The sequence below is a fragment of the Papio anubis genome, chromosome 10 (genome assembly GCF_008728515.1).
Source record: "Papio anubis isolate 15944 chromosome 10, Panubis1.0, whole genome shotgun sequence".
In the NCBI taxonomy this organism is placed as follows: domain Eukaryota; kingdom Metazoa; phylum Chordata; class Mammalia; order Primates; family Cercopithecidae; genus Papio; species Papio anubis.
Genome location: NC_044985.1, coordinates 104,505,722 through 104,518,270, shown reverse-complemented (window position 1 = coordinate 104,518,270; position 12,549 = coordinate 104,505,722).

Sequence of the window (12,549 nt, the reverse complement as noted above, 5' to 3'; positions counted from 1 at the left end):
AGGATGGTGACGGGTGATCTCAGAGTGGCAGTTGTCTATCACTTGTAAAGACCAACCAACCTGGACAGAAGGCTCTAGGAGTGATGTCTCCAAGAATATCTCATTTTTACAATGTAGGATGTTTGATTGTATTGAGGAAGATTTAATCTATTAGGGAAGAAATTGAGGTTAGAGATGGGCACATAGAAAACTAAGGAGACAAAGACATAAGACAGTCAAATTCAAGAAAGAGTTTTCAAGGCAAGAAAAGCAATTCTATCCTACTGACTTAAGTAAGAATAGTGTTTATATGGTCATAAAATATCAACATTAAATACCTATAGAACCAAAATTCTGCTGTATTTGTATTGAGAGAATGGGATGTGTGGTTGAAATGTGGATGTGGATGGGAGTAGGGGAGATTGAAGAAAACTAAGTCATTATTTTCTACAATAGGAAATGAATAGTTGAGGTCTAAAATTTAGACATCAGGAAGTTGTCATGTAAGTATGCCTCTTAGAGACATTGATAAATAAATTTATAAAGTGATCTGAAAGTGCTTGCCTCTGGTAAATGGGATGAGTGAGGAAGGATGACCAGGGAATGAATAAAAGGAATGCTATTTTCATAAACCTCATTAAACTTTTTTTTTTTTAATGGAGTCTCACTCTGTTGCCCAGGCTGGGATGCAGTGGTATAATCTCTGCTCACTGCAGCCTGAGCCTCCCAGGTTCAAGTAATTCTTGTGCCTCAGCCACCTGAGTAGTTGGGATTACAGGTGCCTGCCACCATGCCTGCCTAATTTTTGCTTTTTTTGTACAGATGGGGTTTCACCACGTTGGCCAGGCTGGTCTCGAACTCCTGTCCTCAAGCGATCCACCTGCCTTGGCCTCCCAAAATGCTGAGATTACAGGCATGAACCACCGCATCCAGGCCCCTCATGAAACTATTTGACTCTCAAGAATAAGGAATAGGGAAACCTACATTTTTCCTTGGAGAGCACATTGTGGTTTTCACTCTCTGTAATCACCGCCAGATGTTACCAGCGTCTCTGGGAGGAAAGGGCAGAGGGGCTAGCTGTGTGTATGGCAGTGGAGCTGCTCCTATCTTCCCACAGCTGCCTACCTCACCCAGAAGCTGCAGGAGCACTTCCCAGCTTCCCGTGCACCCAGGGCTGGTAGAGGACAGAGGGGCCTGCACCAAAGGTGTCCTCATCTGTTTCTTGCTGCCTCCATGGCCTTAGAGGAGAGAATTTACTTCTTAAAATTGACCTTTGATAAATGGGACAGAAATAACTATCACTTCCAAAAAAACTCATTAAGCTTCCTGGGAAATATGGATGTAAATAAAATATTGATTAAAAGCTAAAAGGATTTTAATTAGGTTACTTAGTTTAATAGTTTAATTTGGCAGAAACAGACAACTTGGACAAGGTTCTTTGTGTAAGCACATTTCAATTCACTAATTAAAATTTCAGATGGCAATCTGAGATTAGCAAAGGGATCTTCAAAGGCAAGCAAGATGCCCATTTATTTTATTTTATTAAAAAAAAAAAAACTCAAAGCAATTGTAAGATGTTACTTTGAGTTCTCTCTTGGAAATAATGTGAGTGCCTGAATATATTGTAACCCACTTTGGTCCATATACCAGCTCTAATTAATTTATAGTGAACAGGAAAGATAACTTGGTGGCAAACATCACATAAATTATACTTTTATTAAAGAATCTCCTGTGTTTTTAACAGAATGGAGAGAATCGGTCTTTCGCAGATACAGTGTTATTAAGCAGGAGAAATTAACTCCTAAACATGTAAAACTCATAGCACAGAGAAATGTTATTTATTCACCCCAATTCAGCTAGTGCATAAACTATTTTGAAAGGAGACACCCAGTGAACCTCTATTTTGAGTCCCTATTAGGTAATTAGATATCAATATACTAAATGGCATACTTCAAGGTCAGAGCTATGTCTGTGCTCTGTTTAACACGGTGCAGCACACAGAGTATATCAGTTGGGGATAGTGATTACAAGAACAGACTCTAGAGTCACATGCCAGGGCTCAAATCCTGGTTTGCCACTAAATAGTCACATGACCTTGGGCACTTTAAATAGCATTCCTATGTCTTAGTTTCCACAGGTATAACATAGAAGAGGTAATAATTTTACCGACTTTGCAGAATTATGATGAGGATTAAAAGCATACATTTAAAACAGTAAGTGAAGCTGTAGAATGTGATCATACCTAATAAATGTCAGTTCTAGAAATATGTAAATTAGAGTGGTAGAATTGCAGAAAATTGAAAATTGTTATTTTTAACGGGAGACAAAGAAAAAGAATAATCATCACGGACTATATTTTAAGATAGATCTAGATTCAAATCCTCACTCTAATGTTCATTAGCTGTGTGTGCCTTGAGCAAGTCACTTAACTGCTGTGCTTCAATTTCCTTTTATGCAAATGAGGATAACCACACCTCACTCAGAATGTTATGGAAGAGTCAATCATGTTAAGGCCCTATAAAAACTTGACCCATAGGACTCGTTCAACGAATGTTAAGTTACCATCTTTTCTCTTATACAATAAATAAAAGAATAGGGCCAGGCACGGTGACTCACGCCTGTAATCCCAGCACTCTGCGGGGGCCAAGGCAGGTGGATCACGAGATCAGGAGATCGAGACCATCCTGGCTAACACGGTGAAACCCCGTCTCTACTAAAAATACAAAAAATTAACCGGGTGTGGTGGCGGGTGCCTGTAGTTCCAGCTACTCGAGAGGCTGAAGCAGGAGAATGGCATGAACCCCGGAGGCAGAGCTTGCAGTGAGCTGAGATCACACCACTGCACTCCAGCCTGGGCGACAGAGTGAGAGACGTCATCTCAAAAAAATAAATAAAAAAAAGAATAGAGGACATATGTCTGGTGAACTACACTATAAAAATTTATAGATGTGGTGACTCAAGGTGGTAGCTTCCATTACTTTAAATTCTGTAGGAAGGACTTCAGTGATGTATTGATTTTATGAAAGCTACCCAAACACAGGAGGGCCTGCGTATGCCCTGATACAATCAAAATCCATCACTCATCCATTATAGGAGAGGCAGCATTTTGATTCACACACACATTAATTGTACATGTCAAAAATGCTGGTATTTACATAAAAAATCATCAGAGCTTTTGTACAAAAGCCATGACAGTGGGATGACATTCACTCCCTCTTTAACAACTTCAGAGAAAGTGCTGAAGGCACTAATCTCACCTCACGACTGTGTTTGTGACCTCAGCCCAAATATTTCACTGATATCATGTTAAGATACTGGGTTGAAATTCTTATGTGATGCTGATTTCCACGTAAATTTCCAAATACCTTTCATTGATACAAATGCAACTGAATGGAGATAAGACCACTGGTTTCAGAAGGAAAGTCAACATATTTCCTATGATTATCACCAGTAAATAAGGCAACCAGACACCCCTTTGTTTATTTTTAATAAAGTCTTTATTAGGCCAAAAATCATGAAGATGAAAAACAGAGAGAAGTGAGAGGGAAGCCTGTCTATCAAATATTCAAAGAACTGAGATTTTTAATCTGGTTTTACATCCCCCTAATCTATGTAATTTGAATATTACAACCATTTTGGTATAGCCAAAGATTTCTCTTCATCATTCAAAATTGTCAATTCCTGTTTTGAAGGTCTTGGTTTAGCAGAAAGTTGGAACAAGTCGCCTTCCCAGAGTTTTATTTCTTCTAACACTTAGGTCAAATTATTCTAATGTTCCCGTTTACTCCTTTAAAACTCAGCTTCTGTTGGAATCTGCCAAAGCCTTCTTCTTTCTTCCTACCACTTTCCAAACCCATAATCTGTGCCACTCAATTAACATGTATTTTCAACCTATGACATGTGCCCAATTTATCTTAATAACAACATGGATGAGTAAAAGAAGTACTAGGACCATGACCTTGTGAAATGTATATTATAGCTTGAGAGGCAAAAACCGATGAATACAAATAGAGAAAGTGTAAGACGACATGTAATGAAAAGCATAATTGTGTAGCTCAGGGCATATATGAACAGGATGACCCAATAAAATATGCTTATAAAGCCAGGTGGGGTTTCAAACTCCCTTTACTGGGAATGGGATTACAGGTCATTTCATTCTGCCTCCCACATGTACCATGTGCCACTCTATAGTAATGAAACGGAAATCACTCACCATACACACAAATCTTTGCACTATTGAATAAATAAATACATACTTAAAGTCCAACTTTTTTCTAAATTAAAAAAATCTAATTAATATTTTTTCCCCTGATTTGGTAAAGTATTATAGATCCTGTGGGGTGAACCAATTGGTGGCTAGGTTTAATGACACAAGGCAATCACTGACTGCAAAGGCTTTTTCTCCAACAAAAGCCATATTCTATTAGTATTCAGTAAATCCTTGAAACAGACATAAGCTCAAGCCACCAGGCAGCTCTTTGTCTGTCATTATCGGCTGTTCTTTGATGAAACTGCTATCTTGGAAAATGCATCTGCCTTCCATGGGAGATTGTTAAGCACTGAAGAATGAATCAACCTGCAATTTCTAGGCTGTGTAGTTTTGCTCTGAATAGCAACCAATGGAAGAAGGTAAGTGTGGCATCTCTGATCAGCCTGATCCTGAAATAAGAAGGTTATACAACCAATTTCAAAGCCAGTTTTTGTTCATTGGGTAAAAATTCGCTAAATCCCATATATCTCCTAAGGGACTCTATCTATTTTTCATTTTTTTCCCTAAAATTAAAAGAAAACCTACCCAACTAATAAAAACAAACCTTTAATTCCAGCAAGGCAAGATGATAATGCAATTTTAACTCAAGCTTCATTTGAAATTAACTGATTAGAATATCCTAGATGATGAAATGCTAGGTTAGTCATCTTTGGAAACTGAAGTTATCCTTTGGTGCTTGAATAGACATCTTTGAACATTATTCTTTCCATCTCCTCTAAATTTCACTTTCAAGTCCTTTCCTCTAGTCTCCAGTGTCATTGTGTGGAACTATAGTGATAGTGCCCATTGTTCCCCCAAAGTCATAGTTGTGTAGATTCATGTTTCCACTGTGAACTTCTGACATGAGATTATCAAAGATACATAAAACAGAGCAAACTGTCCTTTCTTATCTCCCCAATCACATCTTTATTTCATTGTCATTATTCTACGTAGTCATAGGGCTGACATATAAAAATGGTCTAGACTATAGCTTCAATTTCTGCATGGAAACATGGCTTGTGTTCCTAGCATGACATCCATTAAAATGGTAATGTTAGATCGATGGACCTGTGCTGAGTCAAACACTCTGCCAAGAATGTGTGAATGCAGGTAGCCTTTCTACCAGGGGCACAAACTGAAATAATTGTCACATTTACTGAACACTTGCCATGTGTCAGAAACTATTCCAGGGACTCTGTATGTAGTGAGTTCAATTAATCTTTATATACCCCTGTGAGGTAGGTATTATTGTTATCTTCATATCCCATATGAAAAAAATAAAGAGAAGGTAAGTACCTTGCCAAGGGTTACACCACTAGTAAATGAAGGCAGAAGGATTAGCAGCCAAGTCTTGTGGCTATAGTCAGCTTCCTAAATTCCTACTTACCTCGAAAACTACTGTAGGGTTAAAGCAGGTTATAGAAATGAGCAAAGCAGACAATCCCAGCTTCTGGATGCTAGGTAGGACTATGGACTTGATATTGACATATCTATTCATATTACAGAAGAAACCTGAAACCTGGATTGCTTATGTTAAGTCCATTTGCTTTCTAAATGTTGAGAACCAGAACAAGACAAGAATGCCTACTCTCACCACTCCTCTTCCACATAGCACAGGAAGTCCTAGCCAGAGCAATCAGGCAAGAGAAAGAAATAAAAGGCATCCAAATAGGGAAAAATGTCAAATTATGTCTCTTTGTTAACAATACGGTTTTATACTTAGAAAACCCTAAAGACTTCACCCACAAGCTCTTAGAACTGACAAATGACTTCAGTAAAGTTTTAGGATACAAAATCAATATACAAAAATCAGTAGCATTTCTATACACCAATAATGTTCTAACCGAGAGCCAAATTAAGAACACAATTCCATTTATAATAGCCATGAAGAAAATTAAATACCTAGGAAGACAACTAACCAAGGAGGTGAAAGATCTCTACAAGAACTACAAAACACTGATGAAAAAAATCAGAGAGGACACAAATAAATGGAAAAACATTTCATGCTCACGAATTGGAAGAATCAATAGTATTAATATGACCATACTGTCCAAAGCCATTTACAGATTCAATGCTATTTCTATAAAACTACCAATGTCACTTTTCACATAAGTACAAAGAACTATAAAATTAATATGGAACCAAAAAAGAGCACAAATAGCCAAAGCAATCCTAAACAAAAAGAATGAAGCCAGAAGCATTGCATTACCTGACTTCAAACTATACTATAAGGCTACAGTAACCAAAACAGCATGGCAATGGCACAAAAACAGACACATAGACCAATAGACCAGATTACAGAACCCAGAAATGAAGCCACACACTTACAACCAGCTGATCCTCACAAGTTCAACAAAAATAAGCAATGGAGAAAAGACCCTCTATTAAATAAATTGTGCTGGGATAACTGTTTATCCATATGCAAAAGAATGACACCGAACCCCTACCTACTACCAGATATAAAAATTAACTCAATATAAAGACTTACATGTAAGGCCTCAAACTATAAAAATCCTAGAAGAAAACCTAGGAAATACTTTCCCCATATTAACCTCGGCAAATAATTTATGGAGATATCCTCAAAAGAAATTGGAACAAAAGCAAAAATTTGCAAGTGGGACCTACTTAAACTAATGCACTTCTGCATGGCAAGAGAAACTATCAAAAGAGTAAACAGACAACCTACAAAATGGGAGAAATATTCACAAACTATACATCTGACAAAGATTCAAAATCTATGAGGGACTTAAACAAATCAATAAGCAAAATGCAAATAAGCTCATTAAAAATAGGCAAAAGACATGAACAGATACTTCTCAACAGAAAACATGTAAGTGACCCATAAACATATGAAAAAATGCTGATCATCATGAATCGTCAGAGAAATGCAAATCAAAACCGCAACAAGATACCTTCTTACACCAGTCACAGTAAATTTTGTTAGAAAGTCAAAAAACAACAAATATTGGCGAGGCCGTGGAGAAAAGGAGACACTTACAAACTGTTGGTTGGAATGTAAATTAGTCCAGCCAGTGTGGAGACAAATTTGAAGATTTCTCAAAAATGAAGAGTTGAAATACCATACAACTCAGTAATTCCATTACTGGGTATGTACCCAAAGGGAAATAAGCCATTCTACTGAAAGGGCACATGCAACCGTATGTTCATTGCAGCAATAGTCACAATAGCAAAACTTGGAATCAACCCAAGTACTCATCAATGGTGGATTGGATAAAGAAAATGTGGTACATATACAGCATGGAATACTATGCAGCTATCAAAAAGAATGAAATCAAGTTCTTCATAGCAACATGGATGCAGCTGGAGGCCATTATCCTACATGAACTAATGTGGAAACAAAAATCCAAATAACATTTGTTCTCACTCATAAGCGGGAGCTAAACATAAAGACAGGAATAATAAACAATGGGGACAACTAGAGCAGGAAGAGGAAGAGGAAGGAAAGGGCTGAAAAACTTCCTATTGGGTACACTGCTCACTACCTGGCTGACGGATTCAGTCATACTCTAAACTTTAGCATCACACAATATACCTTTGTAAGAAATTTGCACATGTATCCTCTTTATTCTAAAATAAAAGTTGAATAAGAAAAAAAAAATCGCTAAATATTTAGTATTATTTTATAAATGTTTTTAAACACCATTCTTGAAAACAAACCACACTTCTAGAGACCACAAGTTCACAACCTCTACTTTAAACACACAGCGTGGCACATTAGACTACAGCACAAACTGCACGAGAAGCTGTTTACACTTTTAAGAAGAAATTTGCAGAATTGTCAAGCTGAGGCCCATATAGCTCATCTCGGCCAACATTCTATCCCAAGTGAGAACTGTAGTGCATCAGCTCATTTCATCACCCGGCCAAAAAAATTGTTAGAAAAATCTTCCTTCTATTCCATCAAAATAGTCCTTTTGGTGTTTGATTTAGGTGATCTTAGCTCTGATTCTCTGGAGATACACCACTAAGACAAATCTTTTTTTCTACAGAATACTCTTTCAGCTTTCTTTCAACTTCTTCATCTTCTATTTTATATTGTACAATCACAGATTCTTCAATAATTCCAGTGACATGGCTTTAAAAACTTCCCAGCCTTTAAATAAAGGCAAATAATAACTTTTATCAAGCATCTAATATGTGCTATTCTGATGGTGTCCAAAGTCTTTTATTGATTTACAGTTGTCTACCATAAATATATTTTGAATATATATTGTTATATGTTTAACTTTATATGTTACTTCATAAATTGTATATGCCTAGATAATATACATTTGCTATCTCAAGGCATAATACATATTTAATTTAGTTCAAGGTTTCTCAACCTCGACACTATTGATTGGAGGCCAGATAATTCTTTGTTGGTGGTGGGAGCTATATAATGTACATTATAGGAGGTTTAACTACATCCCTGGCCTCTCCCCACTACAGGCCAGTAGCACCTCTCAGTTTTAATAACTAAAAATGTCCAGGCATTGCTAATATTCCAAATGTCTCCTCAGGGGCAAAGTCACCCCTGATTTAGAACCATTGAGTTAGGGCAAGGTTTACCATTCAATGTTATAGATCTAAACGCATAGTTCAGATGTTCTTCTTGACAATTTCAAATTTGTTAGCCAGCTTCTTTAGACTTATTTAGATTGCTATTGCTTTTAGCTCTCCATGTGGCTAATGAGGAGTTTGTGCTGGGAACAGAAGTACAAGTTCTCCCACCTTGTTTGGTTTCCTTGTTCTACCATTAGTTTCACTTTTGATCTGGTGCCTCATTGAGAGAAACTTCTCAAGTTACTTCTGAAACCCACTTAACTGGGCCTGTTTAAGTTGAAGTACGTCACGATCCCCAGAACACACAGCAGTGTGGGCACCAGGATGAAACCTTTGCTCCAACCCCGTATATAGTATGGGGTATGTGACACGTGATCATCTCCCAGAGAGCATGCCAGTGACAATCTGTAGAACAAAGACCACCTAGGTTCCATGAATTTCTTTCTCTCTATAAAATGTAAATATTAATAGTAGTTCTAATAATTTTATCTTCCCACAAAGAACTGTTTTGCTCCTCTCTGGGTTACATATATCTCACTTTAGAGATCATGGTACCCAGCAATGGAAACTCCAGGAACATTACCTTATTTATTTCAGATTAAAAATTTCCACTAAAATATGAAACCCAAACAAGAGCAGGAAGGCCTTCTCATCAGTGCTGTGTCAGGAGGACCTTCACCCACCGAGGATGCTCCCTAACCTCCTCCTAGTGAGGTGTCTGGGCAGGTAGGTGGCAGGTTGAGTCCCACTGTGCTGCCAGATTTTGTAGTATTAGAATCCTTTTCCATTTTGTTAAGATCTTTTCAAAACTCCGGTCTCCTCTGGATTTCTGTTCCTTTTGCCTGCCTAGGGTCTATTTCCCTTCCTTCTTGTTACGGCTTCCTCCTCCCTTCTCTGTGCATGTGCTGGACTCCAGAGGGAACGTGTAACTCAGGCTAGGCTAATTAGTTGTTCTTGCAACTTGGAATATGAGTCTTGCAGGACCCAAAGATGAAAACTATCATGGTTTATACCTCCCCGAGCTGCCTGCTGAATAGACTATCCATTCATTCCTGCTTCTTGGATCACCAGAGTGTCCCTAATCCTCCCTTTCCAGGGCCTGTTATCCTGCACCTCCTCTGATTTTATAAGCCACACTAAAGCTAAAGTGGATGTCTTTTGCTTAAAGGAAATCTAGTGGATTGAAGCTTTAAATATACTAGCTCTCTTCGAGTTTTATCCTAACTCAAAACATGATCATTGTTCTTCTAAATCTTTATCCAAGAGGCACTGCTGAATCAGGATTCAGACTCTCTCAATTTTTATGTACTGACTATCAATAAACAAACTTTTAAAACAATTATAATAGCTCACATTACTGAGTGTTTATTACATGTTAGGTGCTGTTATGTGTTAGGCACAATTAGGCTTGCCTTTACAGAGTGTTTATTATGTTAGGAAGCATTTATTTTTTGAAAAATAAACTTTATCTTGAGAAAAGTTTAGATTTGTAGAAAAATTGCAAAGATAGTACAGAAAATTCTTATACGCTTCACTCACTTCCCTCCAATGTTGGCATCCTACATAACTATGCACATTTGTCAAAACTAAGAAAATAACAGTGATGAATTGCTATTAACTACAACTACAGGTTTTATTTGGAATTTACCAGTTTTCATCACTGTTTTCTTTCTGTTCCAAGATCCAATCCAGGTTCCATATGTGTTTAGAAGTGCTTTACTTTTATCAACTTATTTCCTTCTCACAGCAACCTATGATACAGGCAACATTGTTGTTTGTTGTTGTTGTTGTTGTTTTGGTTTTTTTTCCTGTTTTACATATGAGGAAACTGACACAGAGAACATAAGCCATTGGTGAAAGTCACACAGCAAGTGGCAAAACCAGAATTTGAACTCAGAACCCTGGCTCCTCAGCCTTTTTTTTTTTTTTTTTGAGATGGAGTTTCACTCTTGGCCCCCAGGCTGGAGTGCAATGGTATGATCTTGGTTCACTGCAATCTCCACCTCCCAGGTTCAAGCGATTCTCCTGCCTCAGCCTCCCAAGTAGCTGGAATTACAGGTGCCTGCCACTACACCTGGCTAATTTTTGTAATTTTAGTAGAAGTGGGGTTTCACCACGTTGGTCAGGCTGGTCTCAAACTCCTGACCTCAGGTAATCCACCGGCCTTGGCCTCCCAAAGTGATGGGATTACAGGTGTGAGCCACCGCGCCCAGCCGAGCCTTTTTTTTTTTAACCTTTATGCTGTGTTCTCTCACAAACATGCAAAAGTACCTGACATTGTAATATACCACCCCCATTTTACTTTGAGATGGCTTGAGTGCGTGTGCATAGTTCCTAGTGAACTTCTCCCAGGCCTAGAGATGACTACAGCCCTTCAATATGCACATACGCCATCTCTGGAATCATTCCTCCTCCAATTCTGCTGAGATTAGCATCAAAACTCAGCATGCTTTGGTGTACAGAGTTGACCTGTATTGAAAATCATGTTATTTATTTGTCTCCTTTTTTTTTCTTTTTTCAGAACAAGCTTTCCAAACTTTACTGTGTGTGTGTATCACAAGATATACAGTTAAAATGCAGTTTCAGAAGGCTTGAGGTGAAGCCTGTGACTGTATTTTCATTAAGTTTCCAGGTAACGTTGGCACTGCCAGGCTGTGGAGCACACTTCAAGTAGGGAGGCTTCTTATCAGCCACTGTCCCTCAGATTGGCTATGCTTCTCTTCTTCTGCTATTCTGGGGAACAGTTTGCCTGGACGCAGAGAAGGGAACCATTTCAGTCTGTTGGGTCAGTGCCTTGTTAACCCATTTCAGGCACCAATGTTATTTAAATACAGTCTGTTATCTTTTTCATATCTAGATTTCCTTTTTCCTTACAGGCATTATTAAAGCAGAGTATTTGTTTACTGGTTTTGTTATTTTATTCTCTTTCATTTGTAAATAATCCTGCCTCAGCAAGAAGTCTATGTCCTCCCTATTCTTTATAACCTAAATTCACCCAAAGATGTTTTAAGTGTTACATGCATTTTCTACAAGCCTTAATTTACTCTGAATCATTAACTTTCTTGTCATTACACCTGCTGAGTTTGTCACTCATTTTTATTTGGCTTAGGCCATCATTCTTCTCTCTATCTTCCATGTATGGTATTTTAAAATATGAATGGATCAGAGGTTTCTTGTGCAGCCACACCCATTTCTTTTTCTTTGTTTTGCTTTTTTTTGTTTTGTTTTGTTTTGTTTTTTGAGACGGAGTCTCACTCTGTCGCTAGGCTGGCGTGCAGTGGCGCAGTCTCGGCTCACTGCAACCTCTGCGTCTCTGGTTCAAGCAATTCTCCTGCCTCAGCCTCCCGAACAGCTGGGACTACAGGTGCCCGCCACCACGCCTGGCTAATTTTTGTATTTTTAGTAGAGACGGGCTTTCACCATGTTGGCCAGGATGGTCTTGATCTCCTGACCTCGTGATTCACCTGCCTCAGCCTCCCAAAATGTTGGGATTACAGGCGTGAGCCACCACACTCAGCCACTGAATTCTTTTTATATCACCTTCCACTCCAGGCTCCTCCAGTTGTTTTCCTTATTGAAAACATTTATGAGAATGTCATGTCCTTTTCTGTTTCCTTGCTCCTGGCTTACTTATTTTAAGAATGTCCATCTTCCATTGCTTTATAATTTCTAGCCAACCGAGACATTTATTTTATACATTTTCTTGGAACCTTTTGAAATTTGCTTTTATAAAGCCTGGGTCTGAGTCTGATATACTC